Source organism: Ischnura elegans, chromosome 9, assembly GCF_921293095.1.
Source record: "Ischnura elegans chromosome 9, ioIscEleg1.1, whole genome shotgun sequence".
Taxonomy (NCBI): domain Eukaryota; kingdom Metazoa; phylum Arthropoda; class Insecta; order Odonata; family Coenagrionidae; genus Ischnura; species Ischnura elegans.
The window spans coordinates 62750101-62775974 of NC_060254.1; the positions used below are offsets into that span (position 1 = coordinate 62750101).

General features: G+C 42.0%; 1 protein-coding gene across 6 annotated transcripts in view; it reads left to right on the forward strand.

Annotated features, from left to right (window-relative positions):
* LOC124165865 (myocyte-specific enhancer factor 2) overlaps positions 1-25874 on the forward strand; it is a 261927-nt gene that overhangs the window by 150370 nt on the left and 85683 nt on the right. For 4 of the 6 annotated variants that reach the window (XM_046543395.1, XM_046543393.1, XM_046543400.1 and 1 more), the window contains exon 5: positions 11535-11580. The gene's annotated coding sequence lies outside the window, so the exon portion shown is untranslated. Of the gene's footprint in view, positions 1-11534; positions 11581-16677; positions 16756-16867; positions 17572-25874 lie in introns of those variants that run through there. The other 2 variants (XM_046543399.1, XM_046543398.1) reach the window with 2 other exon arrangements.

Here is a 25874-nt window from a genome sequence, read left to right on the forward strand (position 1 = left end):
TCGGAAAGTCTAGTAAAAGTGACTGATGCCCTTAAACTGCGGTGCGAAACTTAATGGTTTTTCCCGACTGAATTCCCTTCACACCTCTCGTGTGAATCGGAAGCGAACATTTTCCAGCCCTGGTTCGGGTTGGGCCATACAGCTTGAATCCAAGATGCTTGGATACTAGAAACAAAATGCCGCCGCCGGAGATTTCCAGTCATCCAGAGAGGGTGGAGTTATCAGGGAGGTAGTGGGGTTATGGGTTTGGGGAGGCGAGCCGCTGACGCGCGAGGGAGGCAATTAACCCTCCCTAGGCGGCGGTGCGTGTGTGGAGAAGTCCGGACAGAGGTTGCCATATCGCGCGTGCTGCGCCTCGAGACTGGGGTTCGTGCTCGCCCCCGGTGTGCGTCTTACCTCCCGTTGAGGAGCTCGCTCCCGTCCGGTTGGTGCCGCCGCCTAGAGTCCCTCGTCCTCAACTCCAATCTCCCCCGATTCTCCCCTCGTCTTGAAGGGGGGGGGGGGCTGCTGTAGGCAGGGTTATGAGTCCGACCTCGGCCACGTGCCATAGTGCTAAACTTAGACTCCTGACTTCCCCTCCTAGCATCCCTCCCCGGTTTCTTCGTCTCACTTTTTAAACCTCATCTCTCCTCTGTGCGCCTACCCCGTCTCACGTCTCTCTTCAAGATTATTCATCTATCTACGGGCCTCAACAACGTCGTTTGACTAATTCTCCGAGATCGAGGTTCCTGTGGTAAATCTTGACAGTTTTTCTATGATATGGACGCAACACTCCATCTCGATGGGTCGTATTTTATCTTTTTCCTTACGCATCACTTGTGCGCTTACTTTCTGTGAGAATACTTAGGTAAAATTTTCATGAGTGAGACATAGCTAAATGTGGGCGGTACCGTGAAAATTTCAAGACGATAGCGAGAGTTTTAAACGCGTAAAACGTCGAGGAGCAAGACCGGTCGAGTTTAGGTGATGCGCCCTTTTAACTGGAATCACGTCATCGATGCTTTTGGGTCATTTCATGGCTGTTACGATAGGATCTCTTTTTCAGTCATTCAGGTCGTGTCTTTTCCATCTTTGCAAACTTCATTTTGCCAGTAATAATCCAGATCGCAAGAGTGGTTGTAACGCCGGGTTAGGCCTTCATTGGAATGACTGTAAACATTAAGTGGATAGAGAAGACGACGGAAAATGGGAAGGCAAAAATTACCGTGTGGTTTATAAAATGTTGGCTTATTTGTCATCCCCATTGTCCATGAAAATCTGTGCCTGCCCAGTGAGATGAGAAAGCTGTCCGACACTCCCTATGTGCTTTCTTACGGTCCCGAAGTTGAATCTTGTCATATTAATTCCCTGTTTGCTAATGTACTTAGTCTAATATTCATTTTTACTTTTACTCAGCCGTATAATGAATCAGTAGCCCCTCTAAATTGAACAATTTCTATGAAAAGAGTCCGTCTTCGAATTTATCTGAAAACTTCGAAGTCCTAACCCTTACAATATTTCTTGTATTTAACATGTAAAATTAAATTTGGTTTTATGCACCAATGCATGTCAAATAATTTTCATTTAAACGTGCGGAGCGAGTTTGAGCGATCCCTTCTAAACCTGAATAAAGTGGTGGTGTGATTCAGGCTTTAGTTGTGGTATCGGCGACTAGGTGGCTCTTTCCGTTTTTTTAGGGAGGGTCCCAGGTGGGGGAGGTTGGCTTGCGCCTTGAAGTTCCTTCATCCCACTCCTTCGCACGGAGTCGCTGACTCATAGGAAATCTCCTCAAAGCTCTCGCTCGCTCGAGAAGCGAATAATTTAGTTCCAACCTCCTGTCCTAACATGCAAGACTTGGCGTAAATGCTCTCCGAAGCGTTGGCAACCCGTTCCGGAAACCGCGGGGAAACAATGCAACGTCCGAAGTTCTCTGGTTTTCTTCTCGGGCTGCGTGCCTTGGGTGTACATTCCCGACTCATTTACGGGTGTTCTCGAGCGTTGGTTCGATCCCCGACCGTCCGGTCTGTTCCCGCAGAGTTGAAGGGCACTTGGAACATCTTCTCGCCTGACGTTGTCGGGGTGCCGGGCTGGTTGCTGCTCGAGCAGGGGGTATTTCATCCTGTGACTTATGCAACACTAGGCCCCGTGGGTGCCGTGCGTGTTGACTATCTTCCGGGCTCATGTCTCTTCACCGTGTGGATGGATGTCGAGGAGTGTTCGGCGGCTCTTTCCCCCTCCGCGGCTCGGCTCTTGGCGTCGTGTCGGGCCGAGGTTGGGCTTGGGTAGGAGAGGAAGGTCTTGACGCAAAACTCTTGATGGTGTGAGCCAAGATGGACGCTTCATTCCCTCCCCCCTTCCCATTCGTTCCGCCAGCCGCCCGCCGTGGCGTGGCAGGGGTGGTAAGATATGCACCCGGCCCATGCAAGGAGGCGGCGGCGGCGAGGGAGGGCGTATGTCAGAGGAGGCCTTGTTCGGCCCTCACCCGTCCCCATTCCCTTCACGAGAGATTTCGCGGCCCCCCTTCCCGCCGCTCTTGGCTCCTGTTTTATTTGGCGGCGGTACTCAGTCGAGCTTGAGTTTTTTTTCGGGAGGGAAACAAAGTCGTTGATTTGCAGTCCACAGGGATGTTTGGGGCCTACTACGTGATCTTAATCTCACAGTTACTAATTTCTTTAAGATATAGATATTACATTTTTAGTGGCGCGACTTGTTCCCAATTTTACCTATACCGGGTTAGCACTTTATTTTGAAAACATAATTTAGAAATTAGACCTATATTATCATTGGTAATTAACTTTAATGGTAGGATGTTGTACTCAGAAAAAGGAAAAAATCCATAGATAAGTTGTGTTTATTCTTATCTCTACAGTTAGATTCTTTGGTCAAATATTTTCGAAAATTTAGAGAAATTGGATAAGAGTTACCCCCTTATAAAGCATTTATGGGATTGCCACTGTCGTATAATGGTGGAATCTGTCCATTATGCTTTCCCGTAATATGGGTTGTTAGGTGTGCGAAACTTCTCTTTATTTTATTACGAGGTAACCGTGATGTGCACCTTCGATATTAGCTGATACAGCTCTGATTAGGGGTAGGGAAGAATTTTTCGTTCGTAACAGCTTTGAATTAAGGGATTGGAAAATTTTTTTCGGCCCATGATTAGCTTTGATGGGTGCGTGTGTGTATAAAAATCGTCCTCCGAGTCGGTGCTTTCGATGGTGACATCAGAAATACGGTGGAGCAGCGATCCGGGACGCAAAAAGCATTTCCCTGCTACTGTCCCCAGAGCCGTCAAGTCTCGTCCACGTCCTTTTCTCCCCACCCCAATCCCCCGATTCGTTCCCACCTATCCTTCTTTTTCCCTTTTTCGCTGACCCCCTCCCATCCCGTGATTTGCGAGGCTAACACGCACGGGACCCACCCCCATGCCGAACCTCTACTCTCCGAACGGCCACACGGACACACTCGCCTTTCCGTGCCTTTAGCGCGCGCAAAACTCACACTCCTCCCTCCACATTCTCATATCGATTCCCCCTCCCCAACTCGACAACTTACCCACGAGCGACCTTACGGACTGGCGGACGTTTAATTGGCGCTACCTCGGACGGAGCGGAAAAGGAAAATAAACCTTAGGATGGTGTGGAGGAAAAGAATTGGGTGAAGGGACAAAAAGCAAACGTGCATAAGGGTGGACAAAGCGTGGAGAAGATCTGAATCTTCCTTTCCGTGTTTTATTTCTTTCTTGTTTATTCGTATGATTTGTGGACCGCGACTTTTCTCCTTCCTCGGCCCTTTTTGAGTCTATGTAGACTTTTCTGGTTAAGTGTTTTAAGTTTTTCCAAACTTTAGGAATAGATTAGAAAAAAGTCATAATTCCTTGAAGATGGTCCAAAAGGAAAAAGTAAAAGTAATTCTTACATATACTTTTTTAACATTAGTATAGGTATTCTTCCTGTCTAGGTAGGTTTTAGTGTAGTACGTTGCGAATCAACCCATTTGTCCACACGTTCCCTAGTCCCCTTCCTCTTCTATTCCTCTTCCATTCCTTGGGAGGCCTATTTCTTTCATTCCCTGCTTGCTTAGCATACTTTCCACTAACACTGATTTTTAAAAACTCTCCCCCTTTATTACTCGCTCCATTCAAACACTCAGTCCATTCCGCAACTCTTCTGTGTCCGCCCACGGAGTTTAGCTCTCCGTCTTTCCTTTTTCTCTCCGTCCACTTCACCTTCTCCGTTCGCAATCAATGTTCGTTACGCCGTAATTGATGGAATTAATGTAGGATGACAACTTTTAAAAATTTTTTTGATTGCACGGTTAGTCTGAAGATCAGCTTCAAGTTCAGAAAAATCAGCCTGGCTAGATTTATTTTTGAATAAGGTAGCAATATGGCTAATCTATGTCGCTGCCGCGAGATATTTATTTTAAAACCTTAACTAAAAGATTAGAGTTGAAAACATAGGTATCGCAAACTCGAAAATGCTGTCTTCTCTCGTTATCCTTATCCTCCCGTTTCAGCCCCTATTTGCCCTGCGTAATCCGCCATTCGTCCGTCTAGTACCCATCGTCAGGAATGGGAAAGATTACTCTGTTGTTGTAGAATGGGAGGTTGGCTGTTTTGACCCTCGAAGGTGTTCTATTCCGTTAAAGAAATGAGGGTTTAAATAAATGTAGAAGAGAAAAGATGCTTTGGAGGAATTTGCCCCTAGGAGGGTGAGCTGTTTTCTACCTTCCCTTCCTTTTTAATCTCGTCGTAGGTGGAACTTATTCCTGGCTAAGGTCGAGCTCTCGAGTACGGGTCAAAAAGTCGACCAACTGATTCGCCGGTGATGGCCTCATAGGATGCGCCCGGATGGTATTGGACGTTAACCGGATTGAGGCCCCTTCTTGGAATACTTAATCGGGGAAGGCACCGGTAAATTTCCGGCTTCTCTAAATACTTCGAAATCATCCCTGATTACGTAGCGTTTGGAATGCCTTCTGATTTTTCTTTAATTTACATTTAATTGGCTTGAATGCTGACTTGGCAGTGTTTTACGATCCTAATTCTGATTGATAATGTCCAATTTTAAATTTTGAAAGCATAAGTTTTTAGTATTAATTTTTTCTGTTCACCCTGAGATGTTAAATCAGCTTACTTCTTGTATATTTTAATATATATATTTATAACCCCCTAATTTCATAAATGTCTGGTGTATCATTATGTCATCTGTGCTTACAGTAAAAAATTCTTTGTTTTGCATAATGGTTGAGATGCTGCCGCACCATTTCTTAGCAAGAGTGGCGTAAGAGTTTCATTTTATTTACATTTTATGCTTCGATATGAAAATGAACTTTCATAAAGCCTGTTACAGTCGACGATTTTCTTTGTTCGCCTTTCTTTTCTCATCATGTGGCCGATTTAGGCTTCCTTCTTCCTCTTCAGATTTTCATAAGTATTTGTTCATCTTCTCACTTTTCGTTGTGCAATTATTGGGCAAGCGTATTATTTACTCGGTCAATCCATTTTATTTTGATTTTTGTTTAGGTATCGCATTTCGAATGTTCCAACCTAAGCAAACTTCTCTGAAGTCATCCCGTACCTTAATTTGAAAAAGTAAAATAGTTAGAAAATTAGTTCAGTTACTTACTTCCTGAAGCTTTAAATACTCCTGTGGCCGGTTTCGTATTGTCTAGTTAAAACTTTGCGGAGTACGAAAACCGTAGTGAACAAATTCCTTTTTTTTAAGGTCCGGAGTTTAACTACACCTTATTCTAAATAACTATGATTTATGGTGAGCTTGAAATATTTTTAAGTTAAGGCTACTTCTGTATCATGTTCCTATCAATGTTAACCTGGCATTTTGAAATCAACCCTTTATACAGTTACGTGGAAATTCATGTTAACTACTTGATTTTGAAGTCAAATATCTGTTGGCCACGTTGGGAATACGTGGAAAATGTCTTCTGCAGTTCCCTTGGGCCTGTGCTCCCGTGAGGTTTAACAGTTATCGGGAGATGTGGAAAGTGGTTGGTAGTTGGTTCGGACTTTTCTTCGTGTCCTATCTTTCCCTCCTCGGTTTTGGTTCCATGGAGAGAGAAGTAAATCCCCCGGCCCGATGGTTGGCGCTGTGGCGGTAATTCCGGGAGGGGTTTTATTGGAAGGGTTTTGGGCGTGCGGCTGTGAGGCCGTTCGATTCTGATTAGAATGGGGTTGGGTGCGGATTGCCGGGAAAGCTGTGTGCGTGATCGATATCGGTGAAATTCCGTGTCGACGGAACGACTCCCGGTGTGATTCGCGGTCGGGCAAGAATCCAGAGGCTAGGAAGGAAGGTATCAAAGGAAGTTTTTCGTAAAGAATTGCCTCGTGGACTCAGTGAGATAGTTTTTGGATAGCTCCAGTTGAGATGATCAAAGTAGACAGGGAGTCCTACCTGTTGTATACTTTTGTAATTCAAGAACAGAAGTAATGCCGATGAGTTGGCACTTTTCATTAACCTTCGGTGAGCGCAATGGATCTGACAGGCTCAGTGCGAGTGTTTTTTTTTTTCATTTCTCCGCGCCACTAGACTGCATTGACCCTTAACGTTCGTAGTAGCATTTTGTTTTCATACGCTCATATATGGAGAAAGACTAGTTTCGATGATGGTGTGTAAAAATAGACTAATGTAGTAGTGATAGTCGATCCAAGATTACCATTTCTTCTCTCTCCAAGATGAGTGTTAGTGGAGCCTTTCTTCTTCTAATGAATGAGGTATATACGTGACGTTAGGCGATGTCCATCGTCAGTGTCGCTCCCCCGACCTAATCTAGGTCTGCTTGCACCCGCTCCTCCTTTCTCGGAGTCATCATCTGCGTTGTTATTTGCGTAAGTCCCATTCAGGCGAGTCATTCTCGTCATTTTTCATCCGTCTCCTTAGCTAAGAGCCGTTCCCGTTGGCCTTATCGTCGTCATCGGGCCAGTGCTGGCATAATTGAAAGGGTAGATGGTGGTGGAGGACAGGTAAAAACCATCGCTCTTGCGCCGAAGTCTGGCTCTAGTCTTTTAAAACGTCATCGTAGTCTGCGTGCAAGGTGTCTAATCCCTAACTTTGAAGCTTTTAAACGGCTATATTGGGACCTTCCTAGCTTAACCAGATTTTTTGGCCTTAGGATTTATGCCTGTGTGGCACTTAAAGATCGTGTACATATATTGGGCCTTAAAGCTTTCCAGAGTATTTTGTTCGTGTGCATTTAATGCAAAAATCTTTTTGGCGTAATATTTCGTATCTAATTTTTGCGTTCCCCACTTTTTGTTTCTTTCATTTTCTTTTTTGTCCTTCTTCTCTTTTTTTCCACATTCTTATCGTTATTTTTGGGGGGAGATGCTCCTGTGCTAATTTTTCTTTCTTATTCTTATTATGTTTCTTATACGTATTATGGAATTCTAATACTTTTTTTGCTGTTGGGTACTCGAGAAACTCATAGGGTTAAATCATAAAGCAACGGTATCGATAAGGATAAAATGTTGGCTTCTCATCCTGCAAATTTTTTGTGGTTAGCGTATAAATTCTTCAATTGATCGCGTTCACGTTAAAAATACGTTGGCATGAAGAAAATTGTGCTAATTTTGGCTGAGGCAGTCTCAGAAAGGGTCGGTTCCAAATTATGTGCTTGGTGTTTCTTCAGTTTGTTGACACTTACTTTTTTCTTTTTACCGTCGATTGATGTCATAGAAAGCTAACTTTTATTTTCTAACAACAGTTGTCGGCCTCGGTGGCGATGGGGTAAAGTCCTTCCTTTGGTAGGTTGACATTATCCAGGGCATGGATATTCGTGTACGTTTAATCGTTAAGTCCAAGGGGACTGCTTTTGTAATATTCGTGGCTAAGTCCAAAGACTGATGGTGGTGTTGGGTGGTACAGGTATAAATAAAAATATAAACGAAGTAAAAGAATTGAAAGAAATTTTTGTTTTTAGTTGTGTAGTCACGTCGAAACCTCCTCCTTAAGAGTACGCATCAGTCGGGAGCACGCGTGCTTTTTACTGTCGCGTCTGCCTGCCTCGGCGGGGCCTCCCGTTGCCATCTGTTCTTGGGTGGCAGTGTAAGGGCCGGGGGCGTCAAGCGGCTACTGCGGATGGGTGCGTCATCCCCACATTCCGTCCATCTCCTGGCCAGACCAATCGCGGAAATTCAGGGAAGCGTCGTTAGGTTTGAGGAAACGGGCCTTATTCACCGCCGGGAGCTATTTTTTTCGTGTCGCAGGCGGAGACCTGGGAAAAAAAATCCCGTCTCCTCAGTCGAAGTGTGCTTAGTGTTTGTTTTACTTATGGCTCATCCGCGACGGAATGAACGGAAGAACTGGACATTTTCAGTAGGATCTCCGATGAGAATGATGCCTGGCAAAAGTGCGCGAGCATAAGTTAACTCTCGCAGTTGGGTAGATTTCCGGGTACCGTTCGCGTTGTATTTTGATGGCGGCGTTTCATTTACTGTGCTGTAGGCGTCCTCAGGCCAAGCTGAAGTCTTTCTTGGCCTGCCGCACAGTAGGTGGAACGTCGCCATCAAAATGACAACGCGGACGGTACCCGGAAATCTACCTTACTGCAAACGTGAATGCCGCGAAAACTTGCATCATAAACATATGTTCTCTCACTTATTTTCTGTGGAAAAAATATTTGGAGTAATGTAATGAGTTATAATTTCGGGAGAAATTATAGAAGAAAAATTCCGATGCTTGGATATAATAAATTCTTATAATTTTTCACAGTTTGAATCTTCTTGTAATCACGGTGTCTGTTTTATCTAGGTTTTTGTTTCACGTGACCGGAGTTATTTTCGATAGTCTGAATGCCTGATGTTACTTTCTTCTGTTTAATTAACCGCATTGTTGTTCGTTACTATTTTCTTTCGGTGAATTCCCCATTTGTTGTGGTATCATGTTAAAATATCATCAATATTGATAAATAAAATGTGAACCGTAGGTTTCAATTTATTCTTCCGATTTCTATTCTCAAAGGCTGTGCGCTGAGTTCTATATCCTTTTTCAGTTGTTTCTTTTTCCTGAGAGTTTTCAGAGATGCTTTTGGAACGCATTTCACTATTCATCAATTCTTTTCACTCTTTTTTCTACGCTTTGTTTCGCAAGGCTTCCGAAACCACCTCCACGTTGTTCTGATAAAGAAGTGGGGGACTTGGTGTGTTTACCTTCGATGGGTGTTAAGCTTAGGACATCATTCAGAGCCACGTCTCACTTCGAAAGTATCAACAAAATTGAACAATTGTATTTTTCAAGATAGACGAGCTTTACTAGGACATCTATATTCATATCGCTGGGAATTTCTTTATTTCCGTTTTGTGAAAGAAACATTTCCATTTATAAGAACAGCGTCAGCCGTTGCGGTAACCAACTTCTTGAGGAGGAATTACTCAGGAGGGGTTTTTATTACGTCGTTGGAATCAGTCAGCTTACTCTTGTCGATTTTATTTTATTGCCAGACTTTACAAATTAGCCATTGTTTGTCTTCCTTAATTCTTAAATTTCGGCAACGGTTGTTTCATAATTGTATGGTCTGTAAATTTTCAAATTTAGTTCTATTGATATTTTTCATTTCTGTCGCAAAAGTTTTCCAATGATCGTCGATAAATTTTTTTGCCGAAGTTGAATTTAATAATTGTCCGCTTCGCAACGCCGGAATCGAATGTAAATTGCTTTGTAAACGAAGTGCATGCGTGGATTTTGTACTCGAAATGGCTTTATTAACATGTTCTGTAATGCATTTACCCTGTTCCGTCATTGTCATTCACGCTATTGTTACTACTTAATTGTGGCTCCGCGGATGTGTTATAATTGGCTCCTCCGTATTTATTGTTCTCGGCGGACTATTTTGGTATCATCCCATCTTTTGCTTCCCCCATGTCTGCTACTGATGTGTCTCTTGCTGTCATTTTCACTCTGTCTGGTATGATATGGAAGTTCCGTTATACAAGTTCCGGGTACGGATGGATGATGTGGGGAAATAGTTCTTTATAATTTTATGTCTAGCTCATTAATTATTCTTATTACTCGTAGGTGGTACATACATTCCTCATTCCCCGTTACGCTCCCAAATACGTATGTAGTATTAGCGTGTCGTATTGGAGTACATGAGATTATTTATATATGTATTTAACTAATAGAGATTGATACTTCGTTCGCTCCTGGAGCTTTAAGCAATGACAGAGAAATGTGACTGAAATTATTAAAGATTGAATTATCAATGGAATGAAATGATTTCGGTGTAATTTTGTACCTTGCAAAGATATTAATTGCGAGTGCAAGTAGATGCAGATTTTCCTTTTCAATGTTCCATATGTATTTCATTCATTTTGCAGAAAGAGGTCGTAGTTGTAAAACCTTCGTCTACGTAACAGTTGAAGTTTTACGTTAACCTTTGGCTGTACATTTCATGAGATATACCCACCGATAAATGGCTTACCTACCTACATCTACTTTTCGTGTTTTAAGCTAATAATGATTCTTGGAAACTTTTGTCCGGTCTGTCACGGCGATGTGGCTTAATTGGTAATCTTTTTAAGTAATCGGATTTAAGGCTGCATCTACCACTTCTCGGTGTGAGGTCAAATGTAATGCCCGCGCTATAAATGAAAGATGATGCGCTCCATTGGTATCAGTTTATTTGTAGAATCTATTGCTTTCTTCACCGGAATACGGATCAGATTGATAGATATAATTAGTATACAAAATTTCTTGAACATCAATAAAATTGCTCGAATCTAATTTCTGGGGAATGGCTTCCGTGTTATGTACAGAAGTGCATTCGGATAATTACTTAAGTTTATTGGGTTTCTTTTAAAATAGATTTCACTACCTTTCAGTAGCTGAAATTATCAATCCAGCTAGGGACTCGTTACTCGTAAAAATATGCCATAGGGATCTCCTTAAATGTAGTCGACTTGATTGAATAGAAATGTCGTGGATGGATGAACATGCCTCTGAGAATTCATCCCTCTCGTTTCTTTTTTTTTCAATTTGGTTTCTTTCAATGCATTGATTCGATCGGTACTTATCATACGTTGGTGATTTGATTGGCATTCGGTTTTATCTTTATTATGAAATACTTAGTAAATATGTATGCTAAATGTAGCAGTCATGTCGGCGAACCAGACCAAGATTTTCCGCTTCTGTTTTTGTAAAGGTAAGCATTCGCCCATTGTACAGCATTGCGAATGTTTCCCTCTTTCCGGAATCGATCTTGCGCCATTTTTTTAAATAGATGTTAAAATGTGGTCAGTATGGTGACAACCTCTTCAGGGGGGGGGGGGGGGCAAGCTTTTTTATATCATTTATCGAAGCACTTCAATATTTTGTTTGTTCAATTAGTGTGGTATTATGTTCTCATTTCAACTGCGCTCTTTATGAAGGTGTCACTCCACAGGTATTTTGCTCCCATTATCCGGATCCAATTGACTCCTAGGACATTTCTGCCAATGGTTCTCCTGAATTTTAGATTTGAGAATATCATTAGGTAATAATATCTGGCGGGGTTAATTATAGCTCGAAGTTGTGCTAAAAATGTTTTCTTTGTATTTGCAGGGGTTCGGACGGCTGTATTTTTGAAGCATCTCAATAGCCGATGAAGGTGAGTGTGTCATGCACATCTTTATTTTTTTCCCTCCGATCTGTTCCTCTCTCTCGCGAAACATTTCGGGAGCACGTGGCGGCGTCAAAGGCTCGCAAAAAAAAGAGCAAAAAAAAAAACAAACCCCACCCCCTGCAGGCGGGTCGCGCGGTCTCGTTTTCCTCCCTTCCCTTCCCAGACGGTGGACGTCGCATTCGCCGTTACGTTTTTATTCGCGGGCGCCCTTTCCCAACCGCTCCTCTGTTTGCTATCGTTTGGCCTTCGTCGCACAATGCCCCGCGGTTATATTTATTTCCCGTCTGAGCGTCCAAAGCCCGAAACGTTCGGATCCGCATCCTCTTCCTCCTCCCTCAATGTCCTCAAACATCCCTTGCGTGTAAGTAGGCCTATTTTTTCTATCCATGCCGCCCCCACCCCCTATCTTCAGTCCCGGTATCATCCCAGAGTTTCCTCCTCGTGCGTGTGAACCCCCCTAGGATGTGGGGGATGCAGCGGAGGGCGTTTTTTCCACACCCCCGTAAGCCCCGCGCATTGCTCGCCCACCTTCATTTCGCTAACGGGCAGGTGAGTTGAGGGAGAGGGGTTTTTGTGACGCAATTTCACCAGGTCGAAGGCCGTGGGTGATTGGGGCGGCTGGTATTGGGGGAGTTTCCAAGGGTCGCGTTCGTCTGCGTGTATTCGTTTTCAATAGGGGTGGGGGAGATAGAGATGTTGGGAGGTAGGGTGGGAGAATAAATGGGTGTGTAGGTAGCAGGCAGTTATTATATGCCCCCACTTCCGTCAGGGCAAGCTCTAGGCCCACCACCACCCCCCTCTCGTCCGATCCTCTCCAGTTCTCTCTCATCCATTTGGTTCCTTCTCCTCTCGACTTTGCTTCACTGGGGTTTCCCTCCTAGAGTGGGCGTTGCAGGTGAGGCGTAAGCGGGGTGGTGCCCTTCGCGGAGTATGGCGGAAGAGCTGAATGGGGAGGAGGAGTGGGGGGAAGGGTTAATAAGGTTCGGTCTCCCCGCGGTGGTGGGATGACTCCCTTCTCTTGCGATCCTTTCACCCCTTCCTCATCAATTCCGCCAGTCCCCTATCCCGAGCAAAACTTCCATCGGCCCTGAATTAAACATAGGAGAGAGCTTGGAGAATTTCGACGTCTCCCTCCCTCGCGTTGAGAAATAAAGATTTTTTTTTCTTTTCCACTCCCCCTCAAGTGTGTGCACCTCAGTCTGGTTCTCCTCGCTTCGCTCTCGTCCCGTGCCCGACTTGTTTCTCTCGTCGGCCAGCGGTTTCTCCACCTAGGGGTCTCCGCCGCCGTGGTCTTAATTACCTCTCTCTTCCTCGCTGGGCATTCCGTTTTTCCGCGGATCGTCTTCCCCCAATTACGCGCTGATGAAGATGCGCCCATCGGCATGCACCGTCGGCTCCACGTGGACGGAGGTGACGGAGCGAGCAATGTGTTACACTCCGACGTTTTGACGGATCGTTCGGTGTTCGGTCCCGACGGTTTTGTCCGCGCAGCGAGCGAGTTCGAGTGCTGAGACTGAAATATGCCGCTGGAGAGGTGGTCTTAAGGAGAATTCTCGTGACAAATGAGTATCCCACGGCCGTCTACTGCCTCTTCCAAGCGTGGCATTTTCCATTAACATACCTTGTCCTTCGCCGCCCAGCTCTCGAAACTTCTCCCAAAACTATGATGATACCAGAAGATCTGCCAGTTTTCTGTTTTTATCCTAATTAATATATAGTCAACTTTTTTGGAGAGATATGGTGGAACGACTTATGGAATGATAATGATATCGCACGCCCCATAATTTTATTAATAACTGATGATGATTCTAAAGCAATCGATTCTCGTGTTGTGAACTGTTGAATAAAATTAGTGGGCAGTACGATATCTTCGTTTATCATTCTTATCATTGTAATGAACCGTGATTTTACGAGTGAGGGTTAAAGGTATTGTCGGTGAATTTCAAATCTGTGTGGGAAAACGGGGAGATGTCATGAGAAATGCTGAGCGGTGAAGGAAAAATTGTTTAAGGGGAAAGATATAACTCTGCTCATTTTTTCTTCGTTTCTTTGATTTTCTTGATAAAGTTGATGAGAAAAAATAGCCTGTGTGTGTTTTTTTAAATTAATGCTTGCCCTGTCAGTGTTCACTTCTTTTTACTCAACGTCGTACTTAATAAGGTAAATTCCAGAGAAAATGACAATTTTTGATGGTATCGTCACGGAAATACCATGGATATTTCCCTATTTTGGCAATAGCGATGAATTGAATATATTTACTTATATGTGAAATGGTATGAAAATGGTCAATCGTCAAAAATAAATTTTATTACGTGAAGTGTCATGACTGCTTAATTTGTTTGAAAATTATCTCAGAAGAGAAAAGAATATCTCCGTTATTAATTTTAAAGTGAAGTTCGACATGTTTAAGGGTAATTGATAGCTTTGTAAATGCCTACTAATGCTAAATACTTCTTTTTTCGTTACATATTTTATGCTTCGGTAAAAATTAGCGAAAATTTGTAGCATTAGTGAATTTTTTATAAATATAGCTAACACGTATACTAGGTTTATTGTTTACTCTGTTAGCGTAATCCGATTTTCTACTTTCTATTTTTTTTAGCAATTTTCGCAAGCACGATGAGGTCACCTCTATTTGTGCTCAGAAAGCATATTACAGAAGACAGGTTCTCAATTTTCAAAATCAAGTTTGTATTCGCTCGAGTGAAGGTTATTATGCACTCAATGCACTTTTTCTACGTTCATAAACGTATGTGCTTCTTCGCCGATGACAATCATAAAACCACCCTTTATTCATCCCCTCTCCAAATGATCCCCTGAAAATATTTTTCCATTTACGACTGTGATGTGACTGAGATTACAATTTTGTGTAAAATAATTTCCTGACGTATATCTCCCGTAGTCTGGGGGCCAAAGTGGTTGTAATTTCATTACTTCAGTGGTGTTTAATGAATTTAAATTGATTTAGATATTGGAAAATTTTCTTCACGGTCTTAGACGCGGTGAAGTTAAGGTGTTGTAAGTTAAAAAAAAAGGTTGACTGGAGCCTTTAAATGAATCAGGTGAGTAGGATTTCCCTGGATTCTTACAGAGGATCACGCGGAAGAAGCTGGTTTTCTAGTTTACTGAAGCTCATGCCCTATCACCTTGTACAGCGCTCTTCGTCCACGAATTTTGGCTGTTACGATCGAGACTGGGTGCGGTCCTGCCGTTAGAGGACGCGGGGCGGACGGCTGTGGAGGAAGGGATCAGGTGATCAGTATTGTACCGGAATCGAAGGAAGACCTCATTGTTATCTAATTAGACAGTGTTGTTCACAATCGCTGTGCGAGCCATGTGAATGAGGTGCGTTGTGAAGTACTTGCGTGGAAGAAATCGCGGTATGGGGATTTTGTTAAAGATAAATATGGAGAAAGGGATTAGATCAGCGGTTCCCAAACTGGGGGTCGCGGGCCGTTCGGAAAGGGGTCGCGAGATGTATACGAATAATAAAGTGAACTATGTACTTAAACTTAAGACAACCATTTTTAGGGGGTCGCGGCTAAAACGTATGGGCTAAAATGGGTCGCAGAAAGAAAAAGTTTGGGAACCGCTGGATTAGATGAAGTGAATTACCCAGGAATCGATCCGGAGCCTAATAGTTCGCCTAATAGTGAACCCATTGAACGATGTTATTCGCGCCCATTTTTCCGGCTCTTGTGGCCAAGACGCCAAAGGATGTGATGTTGAAGGTGAGGAATGGTTGAAGTGATCTAAATGCCCTGGAATTGATCCAAGAACCCCGTGTGGGAAGTTCGTTTTCTAATTCGCCGAAAATCATTGCCGATACTCTTCGACCTTGTTCGTCACCCCTTCTGTCCTGCTCTTGTGGCCAAGGCGCCAGAGGAAGCGAGGGATAAGAATCATAGGCATAGGGAGGAATAGGCGGGGAATAAGAATCAATTGAGCAGGATTACCCTAGAATCGAACCGAGGACGTTTGCTCCTATAGTGATACTTATTGCCTATCACTTGAGGCGATATTATTCGCACCTGATTCCCGACTCTTGTTCATATGCAGGCGTGAGGGAAATTTATTTTTGCGAGAGTGGAGGAAGATATCATGTGACAGGGATCATCCTGGATTCGAACCGAAGCCTCTTGTAGTAAGATAATTTGCCGAAACTCATCGCCTATCTTTTGGACATCGTTCCTCAACCCCTTTGTCAATCTCTTATTACTCAGACGCGGTGAGTGGAAGTTGGTAGAAGAAGTGAGGAAGGCGAAGTTTTCGGACGGTATCAGGTTCGCACCAATACCCTAGAATCTAGCCGAGGCCTTATTTGCTGAAAACTAGTATCGACAGTCATCCTACGGACAATATAAACCTTATTATCTTATGTTATCCTTATGCTGTCTTAATGTATCAATGTCGTACCAATATCTGCGGCGAAGCCTCATCGTTTACTCATTTGCTGAAACTATTCATGAATTCAATAGTCATGAAATTATATACTCATGAAATCGATAGTCATCCTGAGGTCAGTGTCATCATTAAAACGTTTTGTTTTATGGACAACGTTACCCTTATGGACACTGATTACACTGATTGCCTATCTCTCGGACAACTCTCTCAAACCCTCTGTCCATCTTTCATTACGCGGTCACGGTGAGGTGCAGATATGAGGGACAGTGAAAAAGACGAAAGTTTTGGAAGGTATCAGGTTCGAACCAATACCCTAGAATCTAGCCGAGGCCTTATTTGCTGTAAATTAGTATCGACAGTCATCATGCGAGCAATGTTATCCTCCCCACTGTCCGGCGCTAATGGTTCGGTGAGGTTCAGGCGCGAGAGGAAGCGATGTAGACGGAAGTGGAGGAAGGGATCAGGTGAGGAAGACGCGTCGCTAGTTCCCGGCCGCACTCTCGGTAGTCTTCGGCCCGTTTCGCCCCCTGACGGCGGGAAGGGATATGTACGCCTGGCGCGAGGGGGAAGGGGGCGCTATCGTTCGGAAGTGGCGATGTTGGCGGTGCGGCGGGAGGGGCCTCCCCACGGCGGCGGAGGGGGCGAGAGGGGCGGTAGAGGAGGGGCGGAATTTGAAGGGGGTGGGGTAGCCTGGAGCTCAGCCGAGGCGCGCCGAGCTGAGCGGTCCACGACGGAGTTGGACGTTGCCTCCTCGAGGTAAGAGCGTTTCCCAGGATAGCATAGATTTATTTTCAAACTGACAATTATTTTTGGGAACTTTGGGTGTAATGCATGCCGGCCTGCTCTGATTTTAGTTGGTAGCTCGGCTTCGCTCCGGCCCCTTCTCCACCCTATATCCCTTTCCACCTCTCTCCCGTTGTGCCCTATCGCATATATATAATACTTTTCCGTCACTTTCTCTTTTTGGATTGCACTTTGCGTTCCCCCGTGCGGGAAAGGTTCTATGTGCCTGTTTTGTGGTGTGTGAGTGTGCCTGTGTCTGCTTGCGTGTCTGTGTTTGTTGTGCCCGCGGTAAGCGAGAGTGTCGGAGACTGTTCGTCGAGCGACGTTCGTCTTCATTTTTAAAAAAATCGGCGGTTTCGATTCGTGGTGATCTCGTCCCGTGTGGTTCGCTGAATGCCCTCGTCCTAGTGGGAGGTCTCACACTTGGGATTTTGTCGCAAGAGTTCGGCAAGGAAGTTGATTCGTCTCGCCGCCCAGAGGACTTGGCTGCCAGGGAGTGCGGCTGCCGATTTTTTTTTGTTTTTCGGAAATGCCTTTGGGTCGGGTCTCACGTCCCGCCCGTTAGTTACGTCCATTGTCAGATCTCAGGGATCCTCTCGGCTCAATCTTCTCCTCTCCGGGTGTGATTTTCCTTCCTAATATTTTGATCTTGGTAATTTCTTTTGGGAATCAGGAATCATTTTCCATCTCATAAGCTATCGCTCCGTACCTTTCCGTGAGGAAGAGCGATACCATGTGCCCCTCGGCGTGCGCCCTCTGCTGTTCACCCGAAGACTCTGACCAGCGCACGTGAGTAATGTTTGCCGGTTTGTTTTTCCTCTCACGACTAACGCAGTTATTATTATTAGGTGCAACCTTAATTGCTCCTTCATAGATTTTTTACTAAAATTTCTTATCCGCTGGGCGCCAAACGAAAAGAAGCTTTGTGTTTCCCTTATTATACTCGTGTATAGTCATTCTCCTCTGATTTTTTTTGTGCGTTGGGTGCGTTTGCGTTCTTTTAAATATTTTATTGAAAGTAAAATGTGTAGACATTATTAGATTTTGGGTAATGAGTGAATTACTTGTTATTATCTAATTTTAATTATTGTAGTGGCGATATTTTGTGTTCGTCGGAGAAATTTTAATTTCTTCGGTGCATCATCTTTTCGCGGTTTACTGATTGTAAGTACGGCATTAACATTATCATTTGTTACTTCAGATTATGCACTGACCCAGGGCAGTACAAAACTCCGCAACTTTTTCATGGATTTGGATTTTGTCTCTCACCCTAGCGGGTGAAGTCTGCGATCATTCTCCCTAAGATATCTGCTTTGAGTTTTTTTTTTCCCGAGACCCTTGAAAGTTATTCCTCCCCTTCCATTCATTGTTGTTGTTGTCTATTCCTGCCATCCTTTCATAAAAGCATCCTGATTCTCTTCTTCTCTTTGTATCCCTCCTCACGCATTCGTCTTCCCTTACCCGTTGGCCTCCCATTCCAAATCCTTCCTCGTTTGCCTCTTCCGCCGCCAGAGATCGCCATTGTTGAAAACGTCGGCTCTTCTGTTTCTTTCGCCTTCATCCTGTCTTCTTAAACTGTCGTCCCTTTTCAATTCCTTGGAAACTAAATATTCCTTGGTTTGTGCTCTAGTATGGAAATTTTGCGAAGGAATCGTCGTGATTTTTGTTTTTTCTATGATGTTCATTTGTCATGCTATCCAGAATATCATGGATTTAATTGCCGCTTTTCTTTTCCGCCATTTTGCAGCGTGGTATATTATTTGATGTTTGATTCTCATAGAAATTTGTCGTGTACGTGTCACTGTACTAATTGAATTTGCCCATTTATACATGTGTTCTTTTAAAATGCAAATTTCATCATAATATTTCCTGTTTTATTGGAATTTCAATTTATCAAATTATCTTTGAAGTTATTTAGAGTTGAATGCGCATGAAAACAGTTTAGACTTCTAGGCAAATCTCGATGAAGCCCATCTGGTATTGAAGTGTCTTTCGAATGTACTTATTAAATATTAGCTGTGATGCAGATCTTCTCTTACCTTAATTACCTTATTTAAGGGAGGAGAAGTTTCAAATTTGTCGCTGACATTAAGGAAAAAATAATTATTGAATATGTGATGATAGTTCCCCTTAGAATCTGTACTCTTCTTTCCATCCACGTTTATCATCTAATTAATATTTATGCTTTTAATATTTTTAATTGATGCGACATTTTCTAATTCTATACAAGATTATCATCATGTAATATTTTATGTCATTCAGTAGCGTGTGATTTTGAGCTTTAATTTTGCTTTTTACTAAAGTTTTATGATGCTTACAGTGTGATAGTATGTCATTGCTAATGCAGCTTTCCTCGTATCTGACTGAAATATTCGTCATTTCGTGACATGTGAGGTGCGACACGTAAAAAAATCCAGCTCCTGCTATCGAAAGTCATTAGTGAGCGATAATCGATACCGGTGAGACTGTTAAATACAACCTGTAGAATGTTTTTCTTGCGATATGCGCAAGCGTCACAAAGTGGCAGGTTTTTCGCCTTCCGCCATTTTCAAACACGTTGTCTCAATATTTTAGTCGACTAAGTTTTTGAAGATCCTCATTGATGTGTGTCCCTAGAAACTGATACTAGATTCTTATCTTTCTAAATTCACTTTAGTGAGATCGTTTTTTTGGCGTGTTTATCTTTCTTTTAGGATTTTTGAGATCGGTATCAATTTTCATGTAAGGGTCATTACCTCGTGCAAGCTCTGTCCTCTCAGGTATGTTTCGATTTTAGATTAGCGAAATATTCTTATGTGAAATTCTGTATGGGACTCGGCATTTCTTTATTTTTTTCGCGCAGAAACAAATCAAGTTTTTGAAATTTATTCTCCATGTTTATGAACTTCTTGCATGTTCCTCCTATTATCTGAGTCTCTAATTTCGTTCTCAACTACAGTCATTGACATACTTCACAATTTTTGTCGTCAAATGTCATGCGATACTTATTCTTCATGCAATTATTTTTTAATCATTTGCTTCTACGGGAAGTAGGATAGTTACAACTGTATGATTTTTTGTTTATATATTGATTTTTATTACATCATTGATTGATTTCATCATTTTCAACGGATAAATGACTGTCTATTTTATAATGAGTTGAGTGATTATCATTGAGATGATCGATATATATGATAAAATAGTTATTTTAGTTAAAACGAATGTTTTAATTAATTTATTTCTTTGGCTAAAATAGTGTCGTTATTTGTGGGCGCCCTATGCTACTAGCTTTTTTATTTTTATCTAATAACTAAACGGTTTACTCGACGTTAGATGAATTTAACATTCCGTCGGGCATGACGTATACATTTAATGTGCATCTAATTTTTTATAGGACTTATTTGAATGAATAATTTCAAGCCCATTGATGTACTGTAATGTGTTGCTCATATTTTTTAATCATAGCTCCTATTGTTATTTGCGTTAATTATTTTGAATAAAAGAAAAAACAAAGCATTCCTTCCTGTGAAGCCTCCGACGTCAGCTGTATAAAATCGACGTTATTTTGCTTTCAAAAAGGCAAAGGGTTCCATTATATTTTTTGGGAACATTCCAGTATCTATTGTGGTAATTCCAAGACAAAATATCAGTTAAAATTGAGTAAGTCGGTACTGCAGAGGTTTATGCAATGTAACTTCTGTATAATATGTCTGAAAATTGTAAAAAATATAGTAAATAATTAATAGAATAAATAATTATTATTTATTCTCCATGTTTATGAACTTCATACATATTCCTCTTATTATCTGAGTTTCTATTTCCGTGCTCAACTACAGTCATTAATATACTTCACGTTTTTTGTCGTCAAATGTCATACGATACTTATTCTTCAAGCAATTATTTCTTAAATATTTGCTTCTACTGGAAGTGGGATACTGAATAGTAAAAGTACTTAATAATTAAATTAATTAATTTTAGAGTTTCGCTTATAATATATCAAAAAATTGTTTATTTCTGTGAAAGAAATTTTCGATGTTGAAAAATTAGATGTTCGACAATTTATGGTTTATAATTATAATGAGTTGTATCCATGAGAAACAGGAAAATGTCATGTGTGTCGGGCAACTAGCGACCTATGTGGCGTTTGTTAATTGGGCGACTGTGCAGAAGGCTTATGAATGATAGAAGTATATTCCAGTGTACTGTATTTTTTATAACGTTATATATTATTCACTCGTCGACAAGCGTTTCCGAAATGGCGTAAAAAATTGGCGCTTGATTTTTATTTTTTCCGTCTTTTGTCTAAAATTCTTGTGATGAAATGTCTGCTGAATTCGGGGGAGTGGGGTCTTCAATTTCTTCTTTCCGTTAGAATTTATATTGCAGTAGCTTAAATACCGTCAATCTTTTGACTGTGACGTTTGTCTTTATCAATTTCGTGTAGAAATAATGCCGGTGAACTCCATATACATAATGAGAAGCACGCTAAAACTCTCGAAACTGTTAATTAGCCTTTGGAATGCCTTGCTATGGCCTCTGCCGTAACCATCCGTTTCATATTCCCACGCATTCTGATCCGTTCCGATATCATTTTCCTCCTCCGAATTCTTAGCCAACGTAGCTATCGATTAATTTTCTGAGAATTTGAAAGGGTTATCTGGTATCTATAAATTGTTTTGTTCATAGCTGTGGTAATTGTTGGATAATACCGTAACGTAGTTCGTGCGTCCCAAAGCCTTCGTTATTAAGTCACAAATTTCTCTCCGCGTAGGTTTATAATGTATTCCATCCCTTTTTAATTTGTGTTAATGCCCGTTTATTTTGTTTTCACTGCTTTAATTGACTGAATGTTAAAATTTTTGGCTTTTTTATCGTCGTCATTTATTTATTCAAAGTTTTCTCTATGTTCGAATGCATTAACTCCTTCAATTTATTTATTTATGTCGGTAAGACTGAATTGCTTCCTGCATGCATCAGGAAGAATAGGTTTTGTACGTTTTCCTTAATTTTTTTCTTATTAATTCATTTTTTTATTCTACGGAGTCACTCCCGATCGACAGAATGTGTTAATATAGTAAAAGTATAGACTTTTTCATCATTTGACAAAATTATTTTATGTAATTTTTATCGAACCCTCGCATTTTTTAATGAGATCGGAACTTTCTATTCCATTTGGAAATTTTAATTTTTTATCATTGCTAATTGCGCTTATGTAATGGCGGAGCTGGTAAAATTTTCAATTCAGAAATCGCTCTGTAATGGATATTTTTTCGTTAATCATGAAATGGATCGCGTGGTGGCGGTAGAGTATAATTGAAATCTAGGCTAGGTTTTTTTCTAGAATGGGTTGGCCTCTTCATTGTATTCGCCTCGTAATTCTTCATCCCCGTTTCTGAGGGAAGCACGTGGAAGTCATTTCGTCCCGATCTTCGTCATAACTCCTCGTGCTCGGAAAATTCAGTTCCCCTACATCAAAAGGTGGCAACCTGTGAGGATCAGAGAGCTCTGGGAAGCGCTAGTGAAAGGCGTTCGCTCAAAATTGTCGAAAGTCTCATATATTCCTCCTTAACTTTTCCTCCCTCAACGTATATCCCGGTTCTATCGCCTTCTCGTGGTGAACTGGTGATTTGTTGATTTTCAATCAAAGTTGGTGTTCCCGGCAATACTTTGTGGAATTTACTGAACATTTTAAATGAATAACTTAAACTTTGTTTTTCCGCAGAATTTTTTATTCAATCACGACCATGGTTTCGACCAGAGTTGGTGAAACCATGGTCGTGATTTAATGGAAAATTCTGTGTAAAAACAAAGTTTAAGTCATTCATTAAAAAGTATAGTAAAGTTAAGTATTTTCGATCAGGAAATGAAAATTTTCAGTTTATTTTTTTTCGTACTTGTTCCCACAACGCTACGCAATAGCTTAATAAATATTTATGCAATAAATAAAATATATAATTAAAATATATTCTGGAAATGAAATATATAATTTGAGTTATCGGTCTCGTATTTTTAAGTAGTATTTGAGAGTATTTTTTAAGAGAATTTGGGCCTCCTCATCTTATTTACCCCTCAATGATCCCTTGAAATCATGAGGGAGTCATCTCCTTGACTCCTCGCGATTAGAAAATTCTGTTTTCCCTCATCTCATCCGGGCATCGTGTGAGGATTTCAGGGCTCTGCGGAGGCGCTATAGGAAGGCGTAGACACTCCGTAGATTTCCTGCCATCTTCCTCTCTCTCTCTCTCGCCAGATCACCCAGTTTTATCGCCTCCTCGGGGCGTTCGTTGAAAATGGGAAGGAGGATTTTAAAGGATGCTGGTGCGGAAGCATGCGAGACGACAAAAGGGGTCAGATGTAGTGCGGGGGTGAGTGGATTGTATGTAGGTCTCCCCTTCGTATCCCCTCGGGGCCTCATCTCGGCGAGAGACGGCGGCGTGGCGACAGCGAGGATGATGGTCAGGGCTTCAGCCGGGGGCAGAGATGGGCGGAAGCTGTCTGAGGGGACGGGAGCTGCGTTCGGGATCTTGGTCGAGAAAGCTAAGAAAACAGCACTAATTAAAGTTGAAGTTAATCTCTGAAAAAATTAGCTAGTCAAAGTTTAAAGTCGCTGCTATGAAAAAGTTTCTGTGCCAAGGTTCAAACATTCTTTGTTAAATGCCGAAAGAAATATTTTGCATTACTTTTTTTCGAGTAGATGTTTGTACGTGATACCTTAATTCATTTTCACGTTTTACTTCTCGGCCCAAATTTTTCATTGAGACAAAGGAATTCCTCAAATGGCTTTAGTGAGGTTTTGAATGTAAGATAATGCGTGGGAAAGTTGAAAGGAGAGATGTAACAAACCAATATTCGGATGCTTAGCAAAGATGATGATTGTTTTCTATAGCATAATTGGAAGATGGTATTATATAGCAATAAGTATATTTTGCTAATTTTACTACAGTCTGTTGGAAATACTGTTGTGTGCAAATTCGTCCCGCTTGAAATTCATCATAAGTCAATTTATGGAACAAATTTAGTAACCCCCAGCTGATTAATTAAACTACCGTAAAAAATTTGACGCTATTTGAAGTGTGCAATTTATTGAAATAGTTAGCGAAAATTTTAACGATTAGTTTCTGTTGTCAATATTTTAAAACCCTAGTATGGTGAGGGCAGTCGTCTTCCTCAGCCGCTTCTCTCATTCTCCTGGGCGCCTCGCTTGCCGCGCCGTCGTGGGCGTGGAATCTGCGTCTCCTCGCCTCTCTGCCCGGCTCTCTGGCACGGCGCCATTAGCGGCGAGGCTGCTTCCCTCTTCCGTCACTAGGGTGCGTGCCTTCTGTTATGGCTCACGGCGCTGCCAACCCTTCCTCTGGCTGCGGTTACCTCTGCTCGCTTTTTGAAGCACGTTCGAGGAAGCAGTGCTTTCAATTGTTCGGGACGAATTTTCAAAATACTAATAGTATACAGCCCTTAGGATTGGCATTTCTTATTTTGACCAAATTACCCATCTAATTGTAAAGCAGTCTTTCCTCTCGTTAATGAGATTTTAATGTTACTGATGTAGCATTTAAATTTTCTCTTTCTCACTGCTTCCTTGTGAGGGAACCTTAATTTAGGCAGTGGTTAGGTCGAAGGCATTCGCTCATGGTTCCAAGTGTATCTTTACTATTCAATGCCTTTACGATCCAATGTCTCAATCATAATTAATGGCTTTAATTATTGTCTGTTCTCCAAAACGTTTTTGGTCAGTCACTGTATCTAACATGAGGAAATTGGTCGCACTTCGGTTTTCGACTCATACGGTTGGAATGTACTTATTTTTCTCTAACGACGTACATAAATTATACTACCAAATTACTTGCTAGTTGAATGCCAAATGAAATAAATGTGCACTAAAATCTCAAGAATTTTGGCATGTATTTTATGAAATTCAACACTTAGAAATCTTCAACCATTTTGACAATTCTCTCTAACTGATTCTGATTGATCGGTCCACCGAATTTTGAAAGTCTCATCTACTTCATACCTATCCGATTTACATCGCAGCTGAATATGCCTCTTTGGAAAACATTAGGTCTAAATTCTCTTGAACATTTTGATTGCTTTTTTGTATTCTGGATTATTTTGCCGCTGAAGATGTTGATTCTGTGCGCTATTTGGAGGAGGAGGTGGAGTATTAATGAGGATTTTCTCTCAAATGATTATTCAATTGCGATGTTTGTTTGCTGGTAATACTGTCTCTATGCTTTCGTATGCTTCTTAGAAATTACTTAGGTTTCCTTTATTTCTATTTTAAGTATCTAAAATGATAATACTCGAATGGTATCATGGGCAGTAGAAGTAGATACTTCCTGTCATTTCTTTTTTTCGTCATTTATTCACGAGTCTCTAGTACGCGTTCCTCTTTGATATTAAAGAAAGTAATCGAAATGGAACTCATATTTCTGATTCGGTAGAATTATAGATAAATTTAGCTGTGTTTCTTCAACATATTAATTGATGTTTGAGGTAGAGGATAAGAAAAGTCCTCTTAGTCTTCCTTAGAATATGATTTTAAGGCCTGGTGTACTTATGCCGCCAGCTCTATCGACCCAGCTTTTCTATCGTTATTACTTTTAGAGCTGCTCTCCTTTCCTCCGTTTTTCCGGTCTATGTTTAGAATTTTTTATTCGTAATTTTAAGTTTTAAAATAGAGATTTTGACTATTGAAGTCATGAGTCACAAAATGTGATATAGCTACCCTTTTTGAAGGCATCGCATTCACTTATTATTGTTGGACCGTTGAGTAATGTTGTATTCGCGTTCGATGCCTGTGGATGATGCTCCCTGGTCTTGGATGCCCGCCCCGCCCCCCCTGGGTTTGGCGTTACTCAATTGTGTTTACGCTCGCGGATGGCCGTTAAAAATGAAAGCTGACTTAAGCGGGGGCGCGTGGCGGCCGTGACGTGCCATCGCCCTCCTTTTTACTGCCCCGCGGTTCGGGGAGCGCCGTAAGTCATCGCCAGGACGGGAAAAGTGGGCGTTCCAGGAGCTGTGAGAGTGAATGCAATCCGAGTTTATTCAACCCCTTTCCGAAAAATCCCATCCGGGCTCCCCCCACCTCCCGCTCTCAAACTTCCCAGCTTCACCAC